The 18,926-nt window shown below is 41.2% G+C and overlaps 1 pseudogene; it reads left to right on the forward strand.

Moving 5' to 3' along the window:
• The first annotated feature begins 391 nt into the window (after positions 1-391).
• On the forward strand, positions 392-18,692 carry LOC134356583 (RLA class II histocompatibility antigen, DP alpha-1 chain-like; annotated as a pseudogene).
• The last annotated feature ends 234 nt before the right edge of the window (positions 18,693-18,926 follow it).

The following is an 18,926-nucleotide window of genomic DNA, read 5'->3' on the forward strand; positions in this document are numbered from 1 at the left end:
TGTTACTATTTTTGTCCGCCTATCTTATTAGACTTTTTTTTAACTCTTAAGCAGATTTCCATCGTTAACATCAAAATGTGCAGAGTACAGATTTGAATTTATATCTCAATAAAGATTTGGATAATTCCTGTATTCAGCAAGAGGGCAAGATTTCCAACATAATCACGAAAGCACTAGGTAGGCCATGTAAAAATTAGAATTGTAAGAGTTCTTATTTTCGTCCCAGCCGATACAGGGTTTAAATCTGACCTACATTATTCTGTCTTGCGGTAGCGTCATCCTGCGTCATGTTTACATAATTAATACATTTCCTCACGAAGTCCTTTTCCTTCAGCAAATTGTTTAAAATACCACATGTATTGCAAGAATTGGTCGATTTGGTTTCTGTAAAATGGCGGAGAAGTTTACGGTTTCGTACATGGTACTTCTGGCTATTACTTGGCTAAGTATGCTGATTTATACACGCCGTTTCCGAATTGAATATTCTATTTAATAATATTTAACCCTGGGTGCCTGCAGCATATTCGGTTACCGTTTCTCGTCTATTCGGCCGTTTTTCGCTCTTAGATGTCCAGTGACTTACGTCATCAGTTTTTGTTAATTCACTGTGTTTAACTGTTATTAATACTCTTGCTTACTTTTCCGGCAGTCGTCAAAGTAACTGCGAACGAAGTATCTCAATTCCCTCGGGACTTGGATGTCCTGGGTGGTGCGAATGTTACCATGTTCTGCAAATTTCCACTAACACAAGATACCGTTGACGTTCGTTGGTGGAGGGAAGGCGAGAAGTCATTTTAGAAAGGAACAGCAGAAGACAATTTACTGTAGAAAGGGGAAGAGGAACGCTTGTACTCTGGAATGTCAAATTCAACGACTCTGGACTGTACTACTGTGAAGTAAAGTTTCAGGAGCAATCTTTCGGGAGAAGCTGTAGCACCAAGCTCACTGTGTTCGGTAAGTGTGGCTGTTTGGAGATTTTCGGCTCTGTGCATTTTACATCAAACTTAGTGATGAGGACAAAACAAAATGTTTCTACTTGATAATACAAACGGCGAAAATGCATTTGTTTCCCGCGTTAAAATATACCCCAGTCCAGGGATTCTAAATTCAGAATTGCAAAGAACAGAAAAACTTCATGTAGCAACTATTAGGCGCATACTGGAGTTCATTCTGTTTATCGTATCGTACTTCCTCGGCTCTTTCTTACTGCTGTTTGTCCAGCCTGGTTCATCAGCTATCTCCCAGTTAAACCTAATGATTAAGGTCAGTGATACCTTAGGACTTTACCGTCATTATCGCGAAGGTACTGTGAATACAACCAATGACTTTTCAAGCAAGGTTAGGATTGTTTTGCAAGCAAGGGGCTGAACTAATATCAATATTAATATGAATGGCTGGCGTTGGATAACTCGATTCCGCATCACAGAGGACGCAAAATATTAATACTTAAATAGAGTAATCTCTATCAAAGGATCTGCCTGTAGCAGCACAATGCTCCATTTCCCCATCAACAAGTAGACAGGAATAATACCCAGCTCCAAATGAGTTAATTCCAACATCAAGTAACAATTTATCGCCTGCACTGCAAATTGTCATCCCAACTTTTTTCATGCAGGATTAGCAAAATCTAAACTTCTTTCACCATACAAAATGGGGAGTAATAGAGACCTCTCGAGTTCGAGGTGAATATTGCTGGGTTAGATCGTAAAGGGTTGAAAGTCCAGCGCAAACCCACATTCAACATGTCCGCTGGCAGCTCATTCCACAATAGCAATACCGTCTGAGTGAAAACGTTTCCGCTGATGTTCGCCTTTAATACTTCTCATTTTACGCTTAAGCTATGACTTCTAATTACATTCTCACCCAACCTCAGTGGATGAAGCAGGCTTACATGCATCAGATCTACATCCCTCATAATTTTGTATACCTCTATTAAATGTTTGCTTGTTCTGTTACGAATCGTGGGCAAAAATCCTAACCTGTTAAACCTTTGCTCGTCATTGATGTCCTCAAATTCATGCCACATCTGTGTAAGTTTTCTTTGTATTTATTCAATCGTATTTAAACTTTACTGAAGATAGGTAACCAGAATTGCGAACAATACTCCAGATTTGTTCTGAATAACGTCTAATACAACTTCAGCATGGCATCCCAACTTCTACACTCAATACTCTCATATATGGAGGCCGATATGACAAAGGTTATCTTTATGATACCATCCGCCTTTGACTCCATTTTCAATGAATTATCAATCTATATTCCAAGATAACTTTTTACCACACTTCCTAATGCGAGTCTCGTACATCCCAGATTGGTTTGTCTTCCCAAAGTAACAGCATACAATTACCTTCATTAAATTATATCTGCCATTTTCAGTCCACCTGGTCTATAACCTGCTGCAAGCTTTGATAGGCATGCGGCCCAGCACTAGTCAAAGGCCTTCGTTCAAAGAACAACCATCTACTACCATACTCTGGCTGCTCCCGCGAAGCCTACGTTAGACACAACTTACTCTTTCATCCTGAATGCGAAGCGAACGTACTTGATTAGCCACCCCACCCCCATGCAGAACTTTTCTAAAGTAATTGCTAAAATCCATGTTGACTATATCCACTGTTATCCTTCATCAAGATCAATGGTAACCGGCTCGAAGAGCTCATTAAGATTGGTTTTACACAGTCTGCCTTGCAAAAAACATGTTGTGTAATCAAAATCAAGCCCAGTCTATTTATTTCTCCTATTGTTTAGAATATCTTCTAATACATTACCCAGTTATCTGTAATACCAACTAGTCCATAATATCTCGGCTTATTCCGAGAGTCCATCTTGAACAACGGCAAACTAGATACAAAATTGGAGCAACACACATAAAAATTGCTGGTGAACGCAGCAGGCCAGGCAGCATCAACAGGAAGAGGTACGGTCAGCGTTTCCGGCCGAGACCAATTGGAAAGCAAGTTCATGGGAAACTGAAAGATCTGAGGGTAAGTAATTCACCTGGATCAGATGATGAACATCCCAGGATTCTGAAAAATGTTGCTCATAAGATTGTGGATGTTTTAATAAGGTCTTTCAATAATAACTAAATTCTTGAGTGGTTTCGATAGACAAGAAAATTGTAAATGTCACTCCACTCTTCAAGAAGCCTGAAGGCGGAAAAGGGAAACTGTAGGCCAGTCAGTCTGACCTCACTGGTTGACAAGATGTTGGAGTCCATCATTAAGGATCAGGTCTTAGGTTAGCTGGAGACACATAATAAAACACGCACTATTCAGCATAATTTCCTGAAAGGAAACTCTCGCCAGACAAATCTGATTGAATTATTTGAAGGAATAAAAAGTAGGATAGATAACGATAGGCAGAATCGGTTGTTGTGCACTTGGATTTTCAGAAGGCCTTTGACAAGGTACCACACACAATGCTGTTAAACAAGCTACGAGCCCAAAGTATTACAAGAAAGATATAGGGTGGATAAAGCAGTGGCTGGTTGGTAAGTGACAAAGAATGGGAATAAAGTGAGCATTTTCTGGTTGGCTGCCCGTGACTAACGGAGTTCCACAGGGATCTGCGCCGTGACCGATTCGTTCAATGTTATCTGTCAATGATATGGATGGTGGAATTGATGGCTTTGTTGCAAAGTTTGCAGACGATATGAAGAGAGGTGGAGAGGCAGGTAGTTTTAGGAAATAGAGAGGCTACAGAAGGACTGAGACAGATTAGGAGGGCAGGCAAAGAAACGGCAGATGGAATGCAGTGTCGAGAAGTGTGTGAGCATGCAGTTTGGTGGAGGGTGTGAACGGTTTGTATATTTTCTAACTGGAGAGAAAACACAAAAAGAAACATTCAGGTGGAAAGGGACTTGGGAGTCCGTGTGCTGTATTCCATACAGGTTAATTTGCAGGTTGGGTCTGTGGTCAGGAAGGCAAATCCAATGATCGCATTCATTGCAAAAGGACTAGAATATAAGGGCAAGGATGTAATGTTCAGACTTCATAAAGCACTGGTGAGGCGTGAGGTGTCACGGCGTATTTCGCATCTTGGCCCCCGAAGAACAATGTTTCTATTCGAAGTGTGTGTGTATGGTTGAGCAACAATAAACAGAACATGAAACTGAAAGGATTTATTAAATACTGGTTAATACTGGCGGGTAACTAATTTGATAGTTGAACGTCATGCTAGTTGGAGGGGAGATAAGGGAAGTTACCTGTACTGATATGGATTGAAAATACTCAATATAACTATGATTTTACTCAAGCTCCTCCAACTCCATTGGAAATTGTTCCTGTTGGAGGGTTTTCGTTTCCTCGAAAGCTCCTTTGTAAAACGGCTGCCTTCTACCCGGAGGAACTAGAAATCGTTTGGCAAAGAAATAACAAGCAAATTCGCACTGGAATAGAGAGTGTGAAAAACCGAAGCGTGGATGGCTTGTTCGAAGCTTTTCGTTTATTGGAATTCACGCAGTCTACTTGGGAAAAAGATGTTTACACCTGCCTGGTGTCGCATGGCTCCCTCACGGTGCCTGCCAGTTTCCGCTTCGTCCAGGACCAAGGTAAGATAGTGTCTTGATGAAGTCATGATGTTGGATCTCGGCCTTAAACGTCGACATTTTAGATCTGCCTGATCGGCTGAATTCCTCCATTTTATGTGTTATTCTGAATTTCAGCATGTCCAGAATCTTCTGTGCTCAATGTAAATGGAAGTCTTTACAAGTCATAGTTTGTGGGTTAAATGTGACCTTGTTAAGAACAGTAACTGAACAGCTACCCAAACACGGAAGAATGACTAATTTTGAAGTTTAGTAATTGACAGGGAATATTAAACGTGAACGGTGTTCAAAAGTTAAAGTGTTATTCCCGTCGGTGTTAATCGTGTAGGAAGAATCAAGAAATTGAATTCCTGCAATATTTGTAAGATAGCAAACGTTTGAACATTTGCTAAAAATATGACAAAGCAAAACTTAAACTCTAAAAGACATAGTAATATAACAAAGGTGAGAATATGCATTTCGTATCTTACGATATATTTCCCGATCGTGTGTACTGAGATTTGAAACGAGCCTGTAAAATATTTTGGATTGTTGATTCTCATGTGTGCATTTGTTTTTAGATGAAGAAATGCTTCATAGTTTCTTGTTTTTCCCCCTATTGATCCACAAGGCGCTGATACTAAATTGATTCTCTCATATACACTGAAGGGATTGGCAATTTTAGCACTGATAATGGTTTTGGTGACAGTCAACTTCAAGAGATCGCACGGTAAGAACGATGATCGCTGAGAAACATCACCACTATTCGTCCAAACAGATGCGTTAATGATATTTAACTGCAAAAGAGTAAATGCCCTTTACAAAATGACTGGACATGGATTGCGATTTTCGAAGTCAGACTCAGTGATAATACTCAGTTACAATAGAAGGTAGATCTTAAAATTCAACTATTTCATCAGTCCACTCGAAGTATTACACATCTCATTCACAAATGCTTTTCTATGATTTTGGAGTTCTTCAACTGTTTTAAGTGCAATGGCAGATCTATACTTTGAAGCGTAAAGAACACTGTCGAGCTCGTGCATGTCTCATTGATTTTAATTTCCATTTGAGCGACAGTATTTAAGTGTAGTACGGCCACTGATATACTATTATCACTTTATAGCTTCGTTAAAAGTCAAAGTTTATTGAGCATAATGCCATGAGGTTGACGCGGAACACACTGTATTCGGACAATTGATATCACCAAATGCTTTCTGAAATATCCGTACCTTGCGCAGTTCGTCTTACACAATGAATTCGATTCGTATCAAACGAATAAAGTCCAATTTTTACAATACAAATAATTTATTTTATTTTTCTTAAGGGATTAACAGAAGTTCTTCGAACAGATGTCAGAATGAGGAGCCGGTAGGTGAACTGGATCGTCTTCTTTCAGAGCCATGTATACGCATAGTAGAGATATTATAAATTTATTTTGTTCCACAACATTTTGGAATGCAGTAGGGAAGAATGAAACCATTCTGTCTGACGACTTTTTTTATTTTGAAGTATATATCCAAGATGTATTTGAATATTCCTGTTGAATATGCTTCAAATCGTCTTTGAGGATTTAACACCAGTTCATAACCGGTTGCATTAAGGTGCACGGTAATAGTAACTAATGGAAGTTAAGCTGTTACTCATACTTCGTGTGACGAATAATTAAATACAAATCTAAGACTAGGATGTTTTAGATGTAAAATGTCGGTTTACGAGAATTGCGATGTAGTGGCAATCGGAAAATACAGTACACGCACGAATCATTTCGCAATATATGTTACATTTGATTTGAACGCACAGTAAGCAAGATTAAAAATGCAATGAAATCTTGCTTTGGAACGTAATATGCAGTTTTTAACCCCGATTCCCAACAAAGATTCACACAGCAGTGCATAACCTGCAATGTAATCGAATATGCTTCCAATTAAATCTTGTACTATCTGGTGCACAATGATACCCAAGCGAAACTCCACAATACACCTTCTACTCCACGGGGCTACGCTGAACGATGATCATCCTCAATTTGGAAAGAAATGCCTGAAACATATAAATGTATTGTCATCTCCCATTTTGGATTCAAACCAGATATTAAAAACCTATAACGACATCTTTGGAGGGAGAAATAGTTGTTCCTTCAGATTGAACCCCCTTCCCCAGAAAGCAACGTAAATGTTAGCTGTTTCTCTTTGCTCTCGTGTTTCCTGATCCACCGTAAGTTTTATTTATTGATAAATAAAGCATATTCAAATTTCAAATTTACAGCAGTTTAATGTTATTAAATTTGTCCCACCGGGATTCTCCTAACAGCATATATTAAATATTTATCGGTTGTATACCCATCTGTCTATAACTGGAAACGTCTTCTTGTGTTCCATTAATCGCCTTCCCAATTTTAGCACATATTTTTACTTTTACGTAACAATAGCTGCTGCAGCAACTTTTCACATCACCAAAACAAGAATGTCATATATAATACTGGTTTTATTATAGTAGAATTCCGTAAGTACTTTCATCAGTGTTCGTAGCACTTCCTGGAATGAAGGACTGCTAATGCGAGTAATACCTAAGTTGAAGCTAGAACATTCAAGATAACATTTTTACTGTTGTTGTATTGCTCTGGTATGCTATGTCATTGTTTCAGCCAAAACAAATGCTATTTTAACTATTTACTTTAACGGGCATGTCCAACTGCTCTAATTATTTCAATCGTAGTTTAATTGATGCATTAGTAAAACCAATCACCTCAACAGCGGGCAAGATGCCTCTCCCATATTTGCTGCCTTAATTACGTAAGTACATCAGGTCTTGCCATTTGTTTCAAGGTTCATAACTTAAATAATGCGAGCTTTAAGGGTCAGAGGTTCGAATTGCACCGAGGGGACGAAATCTGGTCATGCCAATCATTACAATTATTTGACGGGGTGTGTAAGGGAAACGGATCGGATAAAACCCATGCAAAAAAAAACTTAGAGGATCGTAACTACAGATATGACAAAAAAAAAAGAAACAAAAGAGATGGCCAGAACTGAGAAACGCCTCGATAGATAGGAAGGTTTTAACTGGTTTGGAAATCTAATGTACACATAGCGATTTCCCGCCTGAAATGGATTTGGTATCCCACTCCTATAAGATATGCGGACAATATTTTTGTGCGCAGCCAAAATGTTACTCCAACCATTTAAAATGCTTTTCTATGATTACATGTTCCGAATCGAACTTAGTTCATGGTCACTGACCTCTGTAATCGTTAGCAGTATTAAATGTGTTTTCTCTAGCAGGCTGAACAAGGAGCGGTTGAGCACGCCACTGCTTATAATTCACTAAATATGAGGGAGAGCACAGGATTTCGCAAAGATCGACAACAAGAAGTGCGCATTATCTAATCTCAGGTAACGCCGACAGATTAGCTTGAATAACATGAATTTGGTTTTGAAATATAGCACTGTAACAGAGCCATCCGGCAGAACTAGTTCGTCCCGCCCAATTACACCCATGTGACCAATTAGCATACTCAACAGTTCGTCTTTGGAATGTGAGAGGAAGTCAGAGCGCCCGAAGAAAACCGTACGGTCATGGGGAGACGAACAAACACACTATTTAGGGGCGGAAATTCAACCTGGATCACTGCTGCTGTAATACCGTTACGCTAGCCTCTACGCCATCGTGCCACCCAAAATGTATATAAGACCAACATATATTTGAACATTATTAGATTATGAGAACGCTCAGTCCCTTTTTATTAACATTTAGAAATGCATACATGCATTAAGAAATGATAAAATGTTTCTCTGGAGTGATATCACAGAAAACAAGACAGACCAAAGAACACTGACACAACCACATAATTATAATATATAGTTACAGCAGTGGAAAGCAATACCATAATTTGATAAAGAATAGACCATGGGCACAGTAAAATAAAGTCTCAAAGTCCCGAGTCGATCAACTCCTCAGTCCCCGATAGCAGGCGGCAAAAGGGAGAAACTCCCTGCCATAAAACTCCAGGCACCGTCATCTTGCCGATTTCTTGGAAGCAGCCGATCCTAGCCGACACTGAGTCCATCCGTTCGAAAACTCCGAGCTTCCGACCAGCCTTTCCGATACAGCCTCCCGAGAGCCATCCTCTGCCGAGCGGCTTCGACCTCTCCCCAGCCGCTGAAACACGGAAAGCCGAGGATTTCCGGGCCTTCTGCTCCGGAGATATCCGGTTACCACACAGCACCAACGGCAGCGAAGCAGGCATTTCAGAAGCTTTCCAGGTGTTCCGCTGTTATCTCACGTCTGTCTCCATCAAATCAGAATTGCTCACGGTCCCCTACTTGACAGATAACAGTTTTTCTTCACCGAAGTGGCCGCGGGCGCTGTCGTCACGACGCCATCTTCTCCCCCTCCCGGGGGGCTCATTTTACAAAACTGAGCAGACATTTGGCACTTTAACAAAATGTAGACTGCACCAGAGCTCACCCTCTTTCACCGAAAATGAACCTGGTACCATTTACAACTGAACGCTCTCGAAATATAATCACCTTTTACTTCAGTCCGGGTCGACTCCAACCTGAAGGCATGAACATTGATCTCTCGAACTTTTGAACTATTTCATCATCCCCCTTCTCTTTTTTCCCTATTCCTAATTCTGGCTTCCTTTCACCTTTTCTCTTCTCCCCATCTGCCCATCACTTCCACTGGTGAGCCTCCTCCTTCCATTTCATCCAGGGTCCACTGTCACCTTCTAAAAGATTCCTTCTTGCACCCTTTTCCTTTTCCACCTATCACCGTCCAGCTTCTACGTCATTCCATCCCCGATCATTCACACAGTTTCTTACTCACCCGGTTTCTCCTATCACCTGCCATCTTGTACTCTTTCCACACCCTGTTATTCTAGCTTCTGACCACTTCTTTTGCTGTCCTGATGAAGCGCTTCGGACAGAAACGTCGACAGTAAGCCTTCATACATGCTGCCTTACCTAATGAATTACATCGGCATTTTCTTGCATTTCTCAAGATTTTCAGCATCTACAGGAACCCTCGAGATTATCTTTTTTCCATTGCTTTTACGAATTTAATTTCATATGTTATGTGCAAACGAGGAAACACTAAAAAGCATGAAACTAGATATAGCCATCCTTTCCAACGCCTATTACCAGCTCCATAATGGACATGAATAACTGATCCAACCGAACTTTGGTGTTATTCATGGAAATATCGAACAGTGACAAAACAGTAACCATACGGCATGGATCATGACAGTGTCTGTGAGCATTTGGAGTTCTGCAGGAAACACCCGGAAGATCTCTTGACTGAAACGTTTGCGGCAATCAGACACATATAACACAAAAAAATGCGCTTGCATTTTGAGGTAGAGAAATATTTTGTACTATACCTGTTTAAGGAGTTACCTACTCTCCCAAGTCGATTTTGTTAAAATTTATTTCAAGTAAGGAAAGAAACGCTTATATTTCAGTGGGACGACACAGGTTCTTGGAGTTGAAATACCACATGAATCAAAAAGCAAAATTTTGAAAAAAAAGGCATAAACTTTGTGTAAAGTGGCAGACACCTAAAATTGAAAACTTATTAGTGCATAACTAATTTATTTTATAATTTTTGTTTCAATTTGTCAACTCGATGATTGTCGATTAACCACTAATTTCAAATTATTTTCACAGACTAAAAGAAATGGAGCTGACGATCTGGCTTACGCCGCTCTGCAGCTTCCCGATTCCAAGAACACCTCAGCAGCCGAACATCAAAACCAACATATATTGTATACAGATGTAAATGCATCAAGGAAACTGTGAAGATGAGAACCAACTGGAGTTCAGAACTATAGTTTGTAAAGGACTGCAGGCACCAGGCATTGCTTCGTTCCATTTCTTGCATTCAGACAAAAGCTTGTTACTCGATATCACATGTATAAGTTGACAAGATAAGCGATCATTTTAGTCATCGAAGTTCCTGTGATTTATTTGGGGCGATTATCACTGGAAAAATAATAAAAGTAAGAAATGTAAGAATAAGATTGTGAATAAGCCAATCTGCCTCTCTCTACTGCCCGGTCATTCAAGAGGATAATGTTCAACCATAATCTCCATTGAACAGTCTCCGATCATTCCATGAAATAAGCCTACTTTGGCTTATGTACCCCCACCCCAGGATATTCCCTCCAAAATCCTCAAAGGATGAAGGATGAAGAGAAATCAGAGATTAGTCACCGCCGGCGAGAGAAACTTGATTTGCAGGGTAAAAATCGCTAATGGAACAGTCATTCTTGCTCACTTACGTCAACGTTCAACCGAGGGATATATAGATTTGAAGATATGAAAAAAACCGCAAAGTATTCTCGCGATAATACCTCTGTGCCTAAGTATTGATCAGTAAATGTCGTATGATAAAAAAAAATCAGTACTCTTCTGTTTCATATACATTCACAGATTGTTGCTCAATATTAGTTGTAAAATGCAACTGCACTATCACATGGTAGTAACCGGAATCTCAGGGCACCCAAAGGCAATAGAAATGCATTGTAACCTGTGGGCCTGTACCAGCCCACACTGAAGTAGAGGAGATACGCACATGGTCACATTAAAGGAGGTCAGGTTTAGACTAGTCATAACATTGGACCGAAAAACGTGGACATTGGAAAGTAGATTTATATAGAAATCACGTGTCTGGATGTGTACTCTCCAAGAATATGGTGCTTTGCACAGAGCTCCTCACCGATTAATAACTGCCCAATTGCCCAGTAGAGCAAAATAAACCTGAAATGTGCCCAGCATTTATTTGGCCAATAGTCAGCAAATTGACGTATTAATTTCGGTTCAGGTAGATGTATGTGTGACATAACAGGGTGAGCATCCTGTTATAATAATACATTATTGTTGCTAATCACGTCAGCGTGGTTGGTGGATAAGGTGCGGAACGAAGGATGGCGGGGAGTAGGTACAGGGAACATCGACAGTGAAATAATTCCCCTGTCTGATAATGCAAACAACAATCTATTCCTGAAAGAGTTTCGGTATTCCAGATAAATTGGCAAAAAAATAATAGAAACGTACATGCTTCGAAATGAGAGTGGGCCGCTCAGACCTGTTCTGCTGGATATGCTGGCTGAGATAGATTTCCCGATGAGAATCATTCATTCACTTCATTCTCCTAGGTCACTTCACATTTCAAATCTCGTCGATTTCTCCACTTTCAAATATTGTTTTGATATTTACTTTCAGGTAAAAATGCACAGTTATATCTTGTTCGTAGTTGACATATCGTTGTACTCTTATCTTTCTTACTCATTTCTTCAATTACTCATTAAAAACACAAATAGCCGTTTGTCATTTCTCTGAAGGGCAAAGTCACAAGAATAGACCATTTTCACAAGCGTGCGCAATGCTGGTGATATGTTCTAAAGTCCTTTTCTGGACTTATTCAGTTTCAGCTCAGATCAACATCGTTTCAAACTTATATCATTATTTGCTCGCAGTGGAGAATGCCCTGTGCAAAAAGAAAAGTAGTGCTGTCTAATACTGATGCAAAAGGACATGTGCACCATATTTATTGCGAAAAAGATCAGTACAGTCTAATGAAGAAAGTAAATAAGCACAATATATAAACGATAATCGGTTCAGGGATTTTAAATATTTATAAACTTGCAAATTCCTCTGAATCATCCCAATCAAGTGCATCCGGTCATTGCGGTGGCCTGAGAGACGGCGCCCTCTCTGATTGCTGCGCTGTTACGACGTTAACTTCATACTGCCCCTCCCCCAAGTCTATCGCTTTGCGCTGTTACAATCTGTTTAGAAACACTCTTCTCACTCCTAGCAAACAATACAATAAACGATAAACTCTATCTTATTCGCGAAACACCCGACGTGATTTTGAACCTTGGCTTCTCACTTCGGTTCATTTCAGAATTAGAAAGCGAAATCTCGGTTAAAAAATGTTTCGGAGAATCACTGAGGATGCATTATACGCAAAATGCGTTTATTAAGCATCTAAAGTAAAGATCGCTTTGCACTGCCGACTGAGCAGCATTAATCCCATGATATTGTTTTCTTGTGTGATCACGATTTCCCCCATTAACTGTCCAATATATATCCTTTAATCAATCTTAATAAAACATCTTTGACTCGACAGTTATTATATGTCTTTGCAGGAATCTGCAACGAGCAAATTGGATCAAAGCTTTGTTGTTACGCTTCCAAACACTGCACTATTCCATCCCACTGCCACCAGGTTCGGTTATGGCCCAAGTGCGGAGCGAGAGACACTGAAGTGGGTCGAGAGTTCACAAAACTTTATTGCGAGCAGTGTTAAACGGAAAATAAAACTATAAACGCCAGGCCAAACAGGGCCGTTAACTAAAAAACTCAGCGGGAGGAGAGGCCAACACTACTGCTGAAAAGAACATTTAAGAATTAAAAGAAGATCATGAGTCTTCAGAATCAGTTGAAACGTAAGTCCAATTTCTCGGGGAAGACCGAATGCAAACAGGCAGCGAAGCATTGCTGTGTTCTGTCCAATTCTCGACAAGCACTTGGACGACAAGTATGGAGTTAAATACTATCACGATTACATAATAATTAGCTGAAACGTGCATATTCACAAGCGCAATTGTATATCTACTGTGCTGCCGAATCCGTGGGTGTGACACCCACGAGCTTGGTTCCTCCTGTCACCGGTCGTACACTTCTTTTTCACATTTATATATTGCGCATCTTCCCTTTACACACTAAACCCCGAGTCCTCAACTCAAAACATTAAACACCCGCATTGCCCGGCCCACCAAATCCGTCGAGTAATTTCCTTTTATTTCAATTATTATTTGACATTTTCAAAGATGCTTGTGAATATTCCGAGGAACAATGAAGTTGAACCGTAATTCCATGCAAGCACGGTATATTTTACCCTAAAGCTTTATGATTATATACAGTGCCATGCAAAAGTTTAGGCACCCCTGGTCAATATTTCTGTTACTGCAAATAGCTAAGCGAGTAAATATGAACTGATTTCCAAACGGCATAAAGTTAAAGATGACACGTTTCTTTACTATTTTAAGGAAGATTACTTTTTTTTTTATTTCTATCGTTTACACTTGCAAAATAACAAAAAAAGGAAAAGGGCCCGATGTAATAGTTTGGACACCCAGCATGGTCAGTACTTGGTAACACCCCCTTGGACAAGTATCACAGCTTGTAAATACTTCCTGTAGCCAGCTAAGGGTCTTTCAATTATTGTTTTGGGGATGTTCGCCCATTCTTCCTTGCAAAATGCACCTACCTCTGTGTGATTCTTGGGCCGTCTTGCATGCACTGCTCTTTTGAGGTCTATCCACAGATGTTCGATGATGTTTTGGTCGGGAGACTGTGAGGGCAATAGCAAAACCTTCAGATTGCGCCTCTTGAGGTAGTCCATTGTGGATTTTGACGTGTGTTTAGGATCAACATCCTGTTGTAGAAGCCATCTTCTTTTCACCTTCAGTTGTTTTTTTACAGACAGTGTAATGTTTACTTCAAGAATTTGCAGGTACTTAATTTAATACATTCTTCCATCTACTAGTGAAATGTTCCCCTTGGCACTGGCTGCAACACAAGCCCAAAGAATGATCGATCCACCCCCGTGCTTAACATTAGGAGAGGTGCTCTTTTCATGAAATTCTGCACCCTTTAATCTCCAAACATAACTTTGCTTATTGCAGCCAAAAAGCTCTATTTTAACTTTATCAGTCCACAGAGCTTTTTACCAAAATTCATCAGGCTTGTTCAGATGTTCCTTTGCAAACCTCTGATGCTGAATTTTGTGGTGAGGACGCAGGAAAGATTTTCTTCTGATGACTCTTCCATGAAGGTCATAGTTGTGCAGCTGTCGCTGCACAGTAGAACAGTGCATCGCCACTCCAGAGACTGCTAAATCTTCCTGAAGGTCTTTTGCAGCCAAACGTTGAGTTTGATTTGCCTTTCTCACAATCCTACGAGCAGTTCTATCGGAAAGTTTTCTTGGTCTTCCAGACCTCAGCTTGACCTCCACCATTTCTGCTAACTGCCATTTCTTAATTACATTACTGTTACATACCTTGTGTGTATCTTGTGACTGTTTAATGACCATGATGTAACTGAGTATCATGTGACCATGATGTAACGGTCTTGTGATGGTGGGGTGATGTAGTTTTCCCGCCAGTGTGAGGTCAGGTGATGACATGTTCTCAACAGGTTTATAACGGGGAACCCCTGTAGTTACGCAGTTGACTCGTTATTTAATTCGTCAGTTACTCCGTTATGATGCGTATTCGTCTCATGACGCAGTTTCGTTTTAAAGTAGTGTTTTACTAACTATTGTAAGTCTAGTATTGGAAAGGGAAGACCTTAGTAATGTACGGGAAATGAATATCTGAAGAGGCATAATATGATTAACAATTGGCAGCATGGCTTTGTCAATGGCAGGTGGTGCCTTACCAGCCTGATTGAATTTTTTGAGGATGCAGGTAGAGTCGTAGATGTAGCGTATATGCCATTTAGCAAGATGTTTGATAAGGTACCTAGTGCAAATCTAATTTAGAAAGTATGGAGGCATGGGATCCAAGGGGACATTGCTTTGTGGATCCTGAACTGGCTTGCCCACGGAAGGCAAAGAGTAGTCGCAGACGGGTCATATTCAGCTTGGAGGCCGGTGACTAGTGGTATGCCTCAGAGATCTGTTCTGGGAACCCTACTCTTTGTGATTTTTTATAAATGACCTGGATGAGGAAGTGTATGTTTTCTATGTTTCTATGTTTTAAACGTGGTTACCACAGCCGTTTTGGGAATATCCTCAGAGCACACAAGCACCTGATGGGAGCACAGAACTAAGGCACTTTTGGCAAAATTTTACTTTCGGTTAAACGTGCCCGAATGTCTGTGACCGGATAACGATCTTCGGTGGTCACCTTATTAAGGCGTCGGTAATCGCCACATGGGCGGCAACCACCATCGGACGTGGGTACCATATGGACAGGCAAGGCCCAAGGGCTATCCGACCGGCGTACAATGCCAACTCTTTCCACTTTGGCATATTCAGCCTTCGGGGTTGCCAGCCAGCTTTACTGGGTCCAGTCTACACACGCGGACGTGGGCTGGAGGGCCAGTTGTGGAAATGTGCTGCTTTACCCAATGTTTTGTAACTGTAATAGAAACATAGAAAACCTACAGCACAATACAGGCTCTTCGGCCTACAATGCTGTGCCGATCATGTACTTCTGAAATTACCTGGGGTTACCCATAGCCCTCTATTGTTCTAAGCTCTATGTACCTATCCAGGAGTCTCTTAAAATATATTATCTTATCCGTCTCCACCACCGTCGCCGGCAGTCTATTCCACACACTCACCACTCCACTCTCTGCGTAAAAGGTTTACCGCTGACGTCTCCTCTGTACCTACTTCTAGGCATCTAAAACTGAGCCCCCTCGAGCCATTTCAGCTCTGGGATAAATCCTCTAACTATCCACACGATTAATGCCTCTCATCAACTTATACATCTGTATCAGGTCACCTCTCATCATCCGGCGCTCCAAGGAGAAACGGCCGAGTTCACTCAACCTATTCTCATAAGGAATTCTCCCCAATCCAGGCAACATCCTTTTGAATCTCTTCTGCACCCTTTCTATAGTTTCTACAATCTTCCTGCAGTGAGGTGACCAGAACTCAGCACAGTACACCAAGTGGAGTCTGACCAGGGTCCTATATAACTGTAACATTACCTTTCGCTCTTAAACTCAATCTCATTGTTGATGACGACCAATGCACTGTATGCCTTCTTATCAACAGCAGCAGCATTGAGTGTCCAATGGACTCTTACCACAACATTCGTCTGAACCTCCACACTGCCAACAGTCTTACCATTAATACCTGTCATTATATTTGACCTTCCAAAATAAATCACCTCACATTTATCTGTGTTGAATCCATCTGCCACTTCTCGGCCAAGTTTTGTATCCTATCGATGTCCCGCTGTAACCTCTGATAGCCCTCCACATTATCCAGAGCACTCCCAATCTTTGTGTCATCAGCAACTTTATTAAAGCATCCTTCCACTTCCTCATCCATGTCATTTATAAACATTACGAAGAGCAGGGGTCCCAGAACAGATCCCTGAGGCACACCACTGGTCACGGACCCCCATGCAGGATATGACCTTTGCACAGCTACTCTGCCTTCTGTGGGCAAGCCAATTCCTGATCCACAAAACAAGGTACCATTTGATCCTAGGCCTCCTTCCTTTCTCAGTAAGGCTTGCATGCGATACCTTATCAAAGAGGCAGGGAGGAGAAGATGGCGGCGCGACGCAGCTCGCAGCGGCCACTCTGGTGGTAATGCCTGCTTTTGTCAGATAGGGTGCCGTACACAATCCTGACTTTGATGGAGACGGACGTGAGACACGGAGGAACATCTGGTGAAACTTCTGAAATGCATGATTTGCTGTTGTTCCTACTGTGTGGTCCAAAATCTCAGGACGGGAAGGGCCCGAGTCCTCGGCTTTGCTTGTTGTTCGGCGACCGGGGCGGTGTCGAATCACTCGGTAGAGGATGGTGCTCGGAGCGGCTGTGTCGGAGAAGCTGGTCGGAGGCTCGAAGTTTTCGGACCGGGTCAGAGTCTATTGCGGTCGGGTGCTTCCAATGGTGCTGCAGCGGCAAGTTTGCGGCGCTTGGAGGTTCACAGGAGGGAGAGGTTCTCCCTTCTGCTGCCTGTGCGACATGATGAGGCTTTCGGGACTTTTAGGCTTTTTTGCCGTGCCCATGGTCTGCTCTTTATCAAATTATGGTATTGCTTTGCACTGTTGTAATTATATGTTATAATTATGTGGTTTTGTCAATTTTAGTCTTGGTTTGTCCTGTGTTTTCTTGTGATATCATTCTGGAGGAACGTTGTATAATTTTTTGGTGCATGCATTTCTAAATGACAATAAACGAAGACAGAGTGTCCTCATTATCTCAATGCCTTGCTGAAATACATACAGACTACATCTATTGCTCTACCTTCATAAGCGTTTAGTCACATCCTCCAGAAAATTAAATCTGGCTCGTAAGTCACGACTTGCCTTTGGGCAAGCCATACTGATTATTTCTAATCATATTATGCCTCTCCAAATATTCATAAATCATGCCTCTCAGGATCGTTCCCATTAATTTACCAACCACTGTCGTAAGACTGACTGGTCTACTCCATTTCTTCAATAATACAACAACATCTGCAACCCTCGAATGCTCTGGAAACTCTCCAGTCCCCATCGACGATGCAACGATCATTGCCAGAGGCTCGGCAATCTCTTACTTCGCCTCCCACAGTACCCTGGGGTACATCACGTCCGCTTCCGGAGACTTACCTGACTTGATGCTTTCCAAAAGTTCCAGCTCATCCTTTTTCTTAATGTCTATATGCTCAAGCTTTTCAATCCACTGTAAGTCATCCCTGTAATCGTCATGATACTTTTTCGTAGTAAATACTAAAGCAAAGTATTCATTAAGAACCTCCGCTTTCTGCACCAGTTCCATACACACTTCTCCACTGTCACACTTGGTTGGTCCAATTCTCCTCCGTCTTATCCTCTTGCTCTTCACATACTTGTAGAATGCCTTGGGATTTTCTTTAATCTTGCTCACCAAGGCCATCTCATGGCCACTTCTGGCTATCGTAATTTGATTCCCAAGGTCCTTCTTGCTAGCCTCACAATCTTCTAGATCTCTATCATTAGGATTAGGTAATAGGTTTTTTGAACTTATTGAGACGGTGTCCTGAATTACTCCGATGAACTGTGCTTTTTAAAACAGAGAGAGAGGGAGAGAGAGAGAGAGAGAGAGAGAGAGAGAGAGAGAGAGGGATAGATAGATAGAGAGAGAGAGACAGAGACAGAGGCGAAGACAGCTCAGAGTTTGTTTATACTTTCTACAAGGACGTTCCCTGCTTGTAAGTTCTTACAGAGAGAGAAGGGAAGGAGATACTTGAGACACAGTTGCTATTCAGAAAGGTGAGATAAATAAAAGGTCAAAAGATAGACCGACAGTCACATGGTTTTGGACACTGAATGAGCTTTGTTGTGCCCACAGAAAAGGCGGGCTTTGGAGAATCGATCAGGCGGGTCGCCAGTGGCTCTCGCAGTAAAAAGAACGGTCCCTTTGTTTCTGGTCGCAGTCGGTGACTTCTAAAAGAATTCGGAGGTCAACGGGAAGATTGACGGCGTCAGCTTACTTGAAGACTCAAATCTCTCCCTCTCTCAATACCATGAACTGACCTGAACTTTACTCATCATCGTAAGACTATCTATTTACCCCTAGACTTGAAGAAGCTTGGTTTTCATATATTTGAACCCTTACTAATATATGTAATCATTGCTAACCTATTTGATATATCTGCATTTAAATTACTGTATTGT

Source organism: Mobula hypostoma, chromosome 14 (assembly GCF_963921235.1).
Source record: "Mobula hypostoma chromosome 14, sMobHyp1.1, whole genome shotgun sequence".
Lineage (NCBI taxonomy): Eukaryota > Metazoa > Chordata > Chondrichthyes > Myliobatiformes > Myliobatidae > Mobula > Mobula hypostoma.